Here is an 11,092-nt window from a genome sequence, read left to right as displayed (position 1 = left end):
GCCTCTCTAGTTTGGATTTCCTGAACACGCCTTAGTTTTCCTCATGTGTTTTAGCATCCATCATGGAGAGCTAGGAGAAGAAAAATTTCTTTCTACCTGATAAGCTGTAGGGACCTTGTAATTTTCCCTCTACCTAGAAAATTTATTATTACATAAATTCTTGTTAGCTGTAGCACAAGATTGGCATGATCTTGGCATTTTTCCTTTTCCTTCTGCTGGCTTATTGAGTCCATTAATTTGGGCTCCTAGCTACTCTTGCTGCCAGCTACCTGCAAACATCTGTTGCTGTGCCATAGGGGAGGCTCCGGAGGCCCACTTTCAAATACTTACTTTTGTACTGGCTTTCCTAATCTCTCAGGTGTGAACAATCAGTGATTAGCGCAATTGTCCCAGTAGATAAGATAGCCTAAATCAGTAGGTGTTTCCCAGAAAGCCTTTCATTTCTTTTCTTACTCACCTCTTTGGGTTTGTGCTTTCTTCTGCTATTTATTTATCTGGTACCTAGGCTTGTTTATTTTGCCTCCAGCACGCACAGAAGGATTTTAAAACTATTCCTTAAAACTGTTACCTGTCCCAAGGAGTCAGTGACCTGGGGAGTATTGTTGGCAGAGGTTGCTGCTGCTGCTATTTGTCTCTCCAAAGAGCCTCTTATTGCTATGTGATTTTCCTCAGGTTACAAATCAAGCCAGAGGTTCAGTGGCTTTTATTGTGGTGTTTTTCATTTCTGTTCATTACTGTTAGTAAATATTAAAAAATTATTTTGTACACAGACAATTCAGATGTACTAGCTGATAATCCTTTTTTGTTGGTATTCCCTATGTAGTTGCTAGTCTTCTTGTTTTTATGCTTAGGTTGGAATAGTATGTCATCATTGGATTGAATTGATCTTTGTTCCTCAAACATAAAATGAGGGAGTTAGTTGAATTAGAAGGCTCTAAGGTCCGTTTAGGTAGGTGGCACTATAGTGCATAGAGTCCCAGGCTTAGAGTCAGGAAGACTTATCTTCCTGAGTTCAAATTTGGCCTCAGATGCTAACTGTGTGACCCTGGGCAAGTCACTTAACCCTGTTTTCCTCAGTTTCCTCATCTGTAAAATGAGATGGAGAAGGAAATGACAAACCCCTCCAACATCTTTACTAAGAAAACCCCAGATGGGGTCATGAAGAATTGGACACGACTGAAAATGACTGAACAGAAGGTCCCTTCAAGCTCTCTAAAACTTTAATTCTCTGGTTTTAGGTATTGAACATGAATAGATTTTCTAGTGAAATTTTAATACAGAAATACTTTGAATAAATCAATGAAGAGAGATTTTCCAGTGCCCATTTGATTTCTAATAGATACCTTAGAGAATCATGGAATTAAGCACAGATGGAAAATTGAATATGTTGTAATCAGTCAGCTGACCTCCAAAATTATAGGGACATAGAATAAAAGACTTCCCAAGTCTAGCTGTACATTTTAATCCCACCCTCTGTCCACTCATGCTGTGGGGGAGGGTAGGGGTTTCTATTTCTTTTGAGAAGTTAGCAGCTGCTAAAATCTGGCTAGTGAATGGGGCTCCTTGTCTCTCTTAGCTAAGCCAATTAGAAATGTCTTGGTTCAGCCAACAGGAAATAGCACTGCAGCCAGAAGCTAAGTATAGGGAGGGTATATGCATATACATACACCCACTCATAGAGCTTTCTTAGAAACTGGTGGACTAGCCTACAGGAATTAAACAAAATTAGCCAGCTTTGAGGGCTTGACCATCACAGGAAAGGACTGTTGTCTCTGAATTAGCTTTAGTAGAGCATAATCAGGTAAATGAACAGGATTACAAAGAACTTCAGAATCAGAAGAAACTTTTCCCTCGCTGTCACTCCTATATAAACGTCATCTTGCAGGCTTACCCTTGGAGAAAGGGAGGATTTATTTTACCTTCTCAGTTCTTTGAGGATAAATAAGTCAAAGAGAAACCTGCAGTTCATGCCTTTTTTGTGTGAATAGAGTTGACCAAGGAAGAGATGAAAATTTAGTCACGTAAGAAAAATGGCATTTATTTTGAACAGGATCTAATTACTGGCATTAATTGTATAGATTTTTGGAAAATCTTTTGCTGTGTGAAATCTTTCAGTATTTATGATTATTCTTTGGAGAACTAATGATAGAAATATCCTGTTTTCTTTGATGGAACTGAATGGTGAGTAAAAACCCATCTCTCACTCCCTGAATTTCTGGATTGCACTTAAAAGTCAGACTGATGTATTGGCAGCTGAGACTAGATCAATTCACTTGGGGATCCTGGCTGTCTTCAAATTGTCCTCAGAAAGGTAAGAGGAGGGAGGACTTCCCCCACTTCTTTGGTAATGATTTAGGATTGGGTGTTCCCGTAAGATGTTTTGATAGTTCTTTTCCTTTTGGCCTTTGAATTCTTTTAGGCCTTTATTAGGAAGCCATATGCTAGAAAAGGCTTGTTTTTATAATGCTTTTTTGTTGTTACATCATATTTAGTTCTAGATACTGGCTTCTGTCCCTAGCAAGCTCTACCTTGCAACAAAATTTACCATGAAGTCTAATAAGCATTGCTTTTGAAGAGTTAGTCGTATTTCTACAATCTCTACCTTGTGTTATACTTAGCTGTGTGTAGACTCACTTCTCCTCCTCCCTGCCTAGTAAAATGTAGGCCCTTGGGAGCAGAGAGGATGTGTTCACTTCTGTCTTTTTATCACCAATACCTAGCACAGTGCTTTGCACATTGCTGTTGTTGTTCAGTCGTTTTCAGTTGTATCCGACTCTTTGTGACGCCGTTTGGGGTTTTCTTGGCAAAGATACTGAAGTGGTTTGCCATTTCATTCTCCAGCTCATTTGACAGATGAAAAAACAGAAGCAAACAGGGGAAAGTGATTTGCCCAGGGTCACACAGCTAGAGTCTGAGGCCAGATTTGAACTTGGGAATATGAGTCTTCCTGATTCCAAGCCAGGCATTCCCACCATCCACTGAGCTACCTAGCTGCATGTAGTAGATGGTTAATAAGAGTGTCTTGAAGTCTATTGTATAACCTTGGGTAAATCATTTCAAATCTCTGGGCCTGCGTTTCCCCATTTATACAGCGAGGCAGTGAAAATAAATGGTATGTAAGGGCCGTTCCAGGCCTAAGATTCTATCTTTCTTTGCTTTTATTTAACACAAAGAGACTGAGGAGTGATGGGATAGAGAATGTAACTGCTCTGTTTCCATTGAATCACTTGCTCGAGAAGAAATATGATTTTTTAAAGTTATCTCCTGATTTATTTTTTTTTTACATTTTTATTTGAAGTTTTAAGTTCCAAATTCTATCCCTCTTTCACTCCCTCCCTGAGAGAGTAAGCAATCATATTTAGGTTACACATCTGCAATTATGCAAAACATTTTCATATTCATCATTTTGTACAAGATGATTCAAATAAAAGGAAAAAAAGAAAGTGAAAAATAGCATGCTTCACTCTATATTCATTCAATATAAGTTCTTTCCCTAGAGGTAGATAGTTAGCTACATCATTAGTCCTTTGGGATTGTCTGGGATCATTGTATTGTTAAGTATACTAAGTCATTCACAGTTCTTCATCAAACAGTATTGCTGTTACTGTGTACAATGTTCTCTTGGTTCTGTTCACTTCGCTATGCACCAGTTCATGTAAGTCTTTCCAGGATTTTCTGAAATCATCCAGCTTGTCATTTCTTACTGCACAGTAATATTCTGTTACAGTCATATACCACAGCTTGTTTAGCCATTCCCCACTTGGAAAAAGGATTATTCTTCCTTAGAAATGTTAAAATTTTTAATTTTGTTGAGATTTTTAAATGCTAGAATCCAAAATGATTGGTTGACATGGATGGATCTAACCAGAAGAGAATTGAACTCTTCTTACTCCTCTCCATTGGTAGAGCTGCAGGTAATGAAATAGTATATGATATAATATTTGCTGTTGTTGTTATTTTTGAGACTTAATTTATTCTGTGAGAGGCAGCATGGAATAATGGGTAAAAAGGAGTCCTCTGATTAAAATCAACTATGTGACCTTGGGCAACCTGCACTTATAGAAGGGATTTTCCTAAGTGGGAGTTCCCTATTCAGATGAAATCATGGTTCTAGTTCCTCTCTCTTTATGTTTTCATATGTACCTTTTTGTGATCATTAGGTCCAAATACATTGACTTCATTGGTAGTGGAAACTTTTAATGAGAAAACTTCTTCCAGTGCAACTCTAAAGGTGTTAAGGAGTTTGGGGATGCTGAGGGGTTAAGTGACTTGCCTAGGGTTACATAACCACAGTCTTTTTGAATCTGGGCTTGAACTGAGGACTCCTTGACTGGGTGCTATCTTGTTTCTCTAACACAGAGTAAGCACCAAGCGTAAACGTGTATAGTTGAATTGTATTACTTTTTCCATGTCATTCTTCACTGTCTTCATTTTTAGCAATAAAGTCGTTATAAAATATATATATTTTTGTATATAAAAACAATGAAGTAGTTATAAAACACTAAATAATACTATTAAAGAGAATACATCTCTCTCCTTTTATACTGTATGTCTACCACATCTCGCCTTAGTTTTCTCCATTGCTAACAAAACTGTACTTTTATATCCCTCTCCACCCCCACCTCAAACCTGTTCCAAATTACTCTAATAATATCATTTACCCTTTGGTGAACCTTGTCTAATTTCTGCTGTGGGAGTTTCTTTCTGCTTTTAACTTTTTTTTTTAAGCTGTGACTAAAAGTCATATGGTGTTTTTAGTTTAGGTAAGGTGGCCTAATATCCTGTCATTACCATAACTTTCCCTTCTTCCACTTTATAACCTGAAAGGTGATGGTGATTATTGTCCACATCTTGCTATCTTCTATTTATTTTTTATAGTGCAGTTCAGTAGGAGGTCTGGCTGCTGTTTCAGAACATCTATATTGATTCGTTTTGTGGAAGTTACAGTTCAGATTGGACCATCTGCCCAAAATCAAGTACAACACAGAGAGGACTGATCAGCTGTTACTTTCCCAATCCGTGTGTACATATTCATGCTGTTATATATTAAGACCGTAATTTAGGGGATCCAGTCCACTTCAGTAAACATTTATTACACTTTTGCTCATGTGCAAGGTACTTACTATACTGGAGAATAAAAACAAAATAGGCCCTGTCCTTGGGAAGCTTCTGCCATTCTAGCCATTCTGTTGGGAGGATATGATATTTAATGCCAAAGAAACCTGTGGCTAAAGGTGAGGAGAGGAGAGCTTTAACTGGGAATTTGGAAAAGCTGTACTCAGGGATTATGAAGCTAGGGATTTTCTAAGGGAGAAAGGAAGAAGGGTTTCATTCTAGGAATGGAGTAGGGAAGAGGTGGCTGATGGCAGCCTGTGCAAAGACATAGGACAGTTCAACTAGAATGTAGGGACTAGAACCAGATTTTGAAAGAGTTTAAAAACCAGTCTGGAGAGTGTTTTATCCTAAAGCCACTGAAGCTCCTTGTGTAGGGTAATGACAAGTTGATACTGTGCTTTGGGAAGATTAGTGAAGAGTGGATTAGCGAGGGGAGAGATTGGACTCATGGAATGCAGTTAGGAGGGTAGAAGAAAATTCTATGCTTGTGTTTTAGTCACAAGCCCACCAGAAACAATTTTTGTTAATTAACCTTATTTAATCCAAGCTTTTCTGCAGAGAGAGAGAGAAACACTAAATATGGGCAGAAAATCTTTAACAAGCCATTTTCAGGTTGTAATTTATAATCTCAAAACAATCTACAAAATTACCCAACAAGTTAAAACAGAGTTACCACATTAGATTAATATTTTGCTTCATGCAGACAGCTAGGTGAAGCAGTGGATAGAGCTCTGGGCCTGGAGTTAGGAAGACCTGAGTACAAATCCTACCTCAGATACTTAACTAGTTGTGTCATCCTGGGCTTATTTCCTCCCCTCCCCTTCAGTAGTAGTTAAATGAACAACAATAGTCATTTAACTTGCAGCTCACCCTTGGAGAATCATTTTTCTGAAACCATTCTATCTTCCTTTGACCATTTCTTTTTTTTTTTTTTTTGAGGCAGTTGGGATTGTGACTTGCACCAGGTCACACAGCTAGTAAATGTCAAGTATCTGAGGTCAAATTTGAACTCAGGTCATCTTTACTCCAGAATCGATGCTCTATCCACTGCATCACCTAGCTGCCCTGACCATTCCTTTTAAGAATTCTCCTTTCCAGCTGCACTGTAGTGGCAAGCATTTATATGCTAGTAGACTACAATATCAGAAAGAACTGAAATGAAAATTTTGTAGAAAAATCTCCAAGAGAGGGCAAGTATCTTTCTTCTCAAATCAGGAATTAGTTCTAGGTAATTGAGGTCATTCCCAGAGGATAGAATTTTTCTTTCTGCCTATATATTCATAAATTCTGTTCACTACCTGACTAGTTAGATTTTCCATAAAGAATTATCATAGGTATTTCAGCAGTAATTTTCAAACCTCAAAACTTAGGCTAACAGTGTATGGTAACAGTGTATGGTTGGACCTAAGGTTGGATTTTAAGAGACCAAGGTAATATATAGGACATGAGATTAATTTAAGGGAGAAACTAGGGAGGGGAACAAGAACAGATTTGGGAAGCAGATTTGAAATGTGAAGTTACAGCTTTTGCTATTTGTAGACAATATGATGGTTTAGTCAAAGAATCCTGGAGATTCAGTGAAAAAATTCATAAAAATAATAATAGGTTTCAAAATAAAACTGTAAAATCATCAGCCTTTCTGTATATTACTAGCAAAAAATGAATAGGGAAGATAGAAATAAATTCTTTCTCGGGGAGTGGGCAGGGTGTGGGTGTGGGTGTCCTTCAGTATATACTCCGACTACATCAGCTCTCTATATGGAAGTAGATAGCATGTTCCATCAAGAGTTCTTTGGAATCATGGTAGTCATTGTGTTGGTAAGAGTTCCCAAGTCTTTCAAAGTTTATTATTTTTGTATTATTATTATTATTGTTATTGTAGACATTATCTTTTTGGTTCCTCTTACTTTACTTTTCAGCATTTTATATGCATCTTCCCAAGTTTTTCTGAAACCATTCACTTCATCATGAGTAGGTGGCATGATGGATAGAATACTGGACTTGGAGTCAGGAAGACCTGAGTTCAAATCCTGCTTCAGATACTTAGCAAGTCACTCAACCTGTCTCAACCTCAGTTTCCTCATCTGTAAAATGGGGATAATAATAGAATCTACCTCCCAGGGGGGTTATGAGCAGCAAATGAGATACCATATGTAAAGCTCTTTGCAGACTTTAAAGTGTTATGTAAATGTAAGCCATTATTATTTGTAGCAGTACCTTCTGAGGCGACAAAGAGCTAGGAACGGTGAGGCTCCATTGATTGGGAAATGACTGAACAGATCTTGGGATACAGATACATTGCAATATTATTGTGCCTTAAGAAACGATGATTATGAAGAAATTCAGGGAAATTTGAGAAGACTGAACCGATTCAGATCAAAGCAGGTTACCCAGTAACAACAGTAATGTAAAGGAAAACAATACTGAAAGACAGATTTCCTCCTGTCATTGCTCCCTTCCCCTTGAATCTTCAGCCTCTCCCTATCAGCTGGTTCTTTTCCTTTTGCCTTCAAACATGCCCAGGTCTCCCTGTCCTTAAAAAATCCTTCATGGAATGCCACAGTGCCTTTGAGCCTGCCATTCCATATCTTTTCCTTTTCTCAGCCAAACTCCTTAAAAGATTTTCCACACTTGTTCCCTCTGCTTTCCTTCTTCCTCCTCAGCTCTTTACAATCTGGCTTTCAGCCCCATCATTCAGTTGAAATTGCTATTTCCAAAGTTACTAGTGATTAAGAAATTGCCAGATCTGTTGGTTTTCCTTAATTCTAGTCCTTTCCAACCTATTTGCAGCTTTTGACACTGTTTTCTACCTTCTCATTCTGCATGTTTTCCCTTGCAGGTTTTAGTGACTATTCTTTCCTATTTCTCCTCCTACATGTATAACTCCTCTTCAGGATCTTTTGTCTCTTCATCTACATCATACCCTTAGCTGTGTGTGTTCTTCAAGATTTTCTCCTGTATTCTCTTCTCCTTCTTCTACATCAGGGGTTCAAATACCAGAAGTTTGTGGATATTTCAAGGGGTCCATGAATTTGGATGGGCAAAAAATTGCATCATTATTTTCACTAACCTTTTGTTTTCTTTTTAAAACAATGTACAATATTTTATGCATTTAAAAACATTATTCTGAGGAGTCCATAGGTTTCACCAGACTGTCCAAGGGGTGCTCACCCACACGTGCGCATGTACATGCACATATTTCAAGCTGAATGTCTCAGCATATTTAAATTACTCATCTTTCCCCTTAATTGTCCCTTCCAAACTTATTTTTTCTGTCAGAGCCACCACAATCCTTCCAGGGTCTCAGATTCAGCATTATCCTTGATTTCTTACTGTATTCTTCACCCCACATAGCTAGCCACTTGCCAAATCTTAGGCCATTTCTACTTTGACAGTGTCTCTCTTCATGCCTCTTCCTCTACTCACATGGCTAACACCTTAGTTCAGGCCTTCATCGCCTCTCTCCTATATTATTGGAAAAGCCTGATTGGTTTTCCTTCACTGCCTCATGTCTTTCCCCACTTCAGCCCGCTCTGTATACTGCTCCCAAAGTAAGCACTTAATAAGTACCTGTTGATTGAATTCATTGACCACTGTTAACTTCAGAGAACTAAGGTGAAGTATGTCTCCCTTCTCTTGATAGGGATGTGCTTGTCTTTGGATGTGGAAAGAGACATACATTGGTAGATTTGTTTCTTTTAACTACTTTTTTTTTTAAAGGTTCTGTTGGAATGTTCTTAAGAAGTGACAGTGACTTTTTTTTAAGTGTAAAGAGAACACTAGGGTTAGGGAGTTTAGTCTTTCCTGTTAATATAAATTCTTCCCCCAGAACATTTTTTAACCTGATCTAGTTTCCCTGCCATCTCTCTCTTCTTCCATCAATCAGTAGCCCTCTACTTTTTAAAATTTACTTAATTTTTTTTTTTACATTTCAAGTTCTGAACTATGTTCCTCCTTCCTTTTCTCCCTCCCTAGTCCTCACTAGAGAAAGCCACAATGCAACATATACACACAAACATGTATGTGTGTATGTATATATGCACATACATAAAACACACATGTATGTGTATATATAATTGTTGTATATATATATATATAATACTCAGAATAGCTTGGTTGTTCAGTTATTCTTCAAACAGTATTGCTGTTACTGTATACAAGGTTCTTTTGGTTCTGTTCACTTCACTCTTCATTTATTTCATGCAGATCTTTCCATGTTTTTCTAAAATCAACCTGATAATCATTTCTTATAGTACAGTAGTGTTTCATCACAATCACATACCACAAATTGTTTAGCCATTTCCCAATTGATGGGCATTCCCTCAATTTCCAGTTCTTTACCATCACAAAGAGACCTTCTCTAAGTATTTTAGAACATATAGGTTCTTTAAATTTTTCCCTGATTACCTTGGGAGACAGACCTAATAGAAGTGTTGTTGGGTCAAAGAGTATGCACAGTTTTATAACTCTTTGAGCATATTTCCAGATTGCTCTCTAAAGTGGTCAAATCAGTTCACAGTTCCACCAGTGGTGTATTAGTGTCTCCTCCGACGTTTGTCATTTTCCTCATCTTTCATTTTAGCTAATCTGATAGGTGTGATCATATCTTAAAGTTGTTTTGATTTGCATTTCTCTAATCAGTGATGATTTAGAGCATTTTTCACATGATTATATACGGCTTTGATTTCTTTATCCAAAAACTGCCTGTTTATATCCATTGACCATTTTTCAATTGGGGAATGACTGACTCATAGTCTCATAAATTTGACAAAGTTCTCTGTATATTTGAGTTATGAGACCTTTTATCCAAGCAACTGTCTATAAAATTTTTTTTCCAACTTTCTGTTTTCCTTCTAATCTTGGCTACATTGGTTTTATTTGTAAATAAATTGTCCCTTCCAAACTTATTTTTTCTGTCAGAGCCACCACAATCCTTCCAGGGTCTCAGGGTTTTAATTTAATGTAATCAAAATTATCCATTTTAAATCTCACAATGTTCTCTATCTCTTGTTTATTCATAAATTCTTGTCCTATCCATAAGTCTGATAGGTAATATGTTCCATGTTTTTCTAATTTACTTATTATATCTTCATTTATATCTAGGTCATGTGTCCATTTTGACCTTATCTTGGTAAATAGGGTAAGATATTGGTCTGTACCTAGTTTCTGCCAGACTGCTTTCTGGATTTCTGAACAGTTTTTACCAAGTAGTGAATTGTTACCCCAAAAACTTAAAAATCTTTACATCTTTCAAACAAAACGTTAACGTAATTATTTACTACTGTGTATTGCATATCTACTGTGTTCCACTGATCCACCTTTCTATTTCCTAGCCAGTACCAGATACTTTGATAATTACTACCTTACAATACAGTTTAAGTTCTGGTATTGCTAAACCTCCTTCCTTTACATTTTTTTTCCATTAATTTCTTTAACACTCTTGATCTTTTGTTCTTCCAGATGTATTTGTTAATATTTTTTCTAGCTCAATAAAATAATTTTTTGGTCATTAAATTGGGATGGTATTGAATAAGTAGATTAGTTTAGATAGTATTGTCATTTTTATTATGTTGGTTCTACCCACCTGTGAACAATTAATATTTCTCTGATTATTTAAATCTAACTATTTGTGTGAAGAGTGTTTTATAGTTCTGTTCCTGTAGTTCCTGGGTTACTATACCTGGGTATACTCCCAGGTATTTTAGGGCTATGTATGGTTATTTTAAATGGGGTATCTCTTACTATATCTTCTTTCAGAGTTTTGTTGGTGATATATGGAAATACTGATAATTTATGCGAGTTTATTTTATGTTCTGCTACTTTGCTAAAATTATTCGTTGTTTTAACTGGCTTTTTAGTTGAAGCTCTAGGATTTTCCAAGTATACCATCATATCATCTGCAAAAATAGATGATTTCATTACCTCATGCCCATTCTGATTCCTTCAATTTCTTTTTCTTCACTTATTGCTATTGCTA

Source organism: Trichosurus vulpecula, chromosome 4, assembly GCF_011100635.1.
Source record: "Trichosurus vulpecula isolate mTriVul1 chromosome 4, mTriVul1.pri, whole genome shotgun sequence".
Lineage (NCBI taxonomy): Eukaryota > Metazoa > Chordata > Mammalia > Diprotodontia > Phalangeridae > Trichosurus > Trichosurus vulpecula.
Note: the sequence above shows the minus strand (reverse complement) of the source record.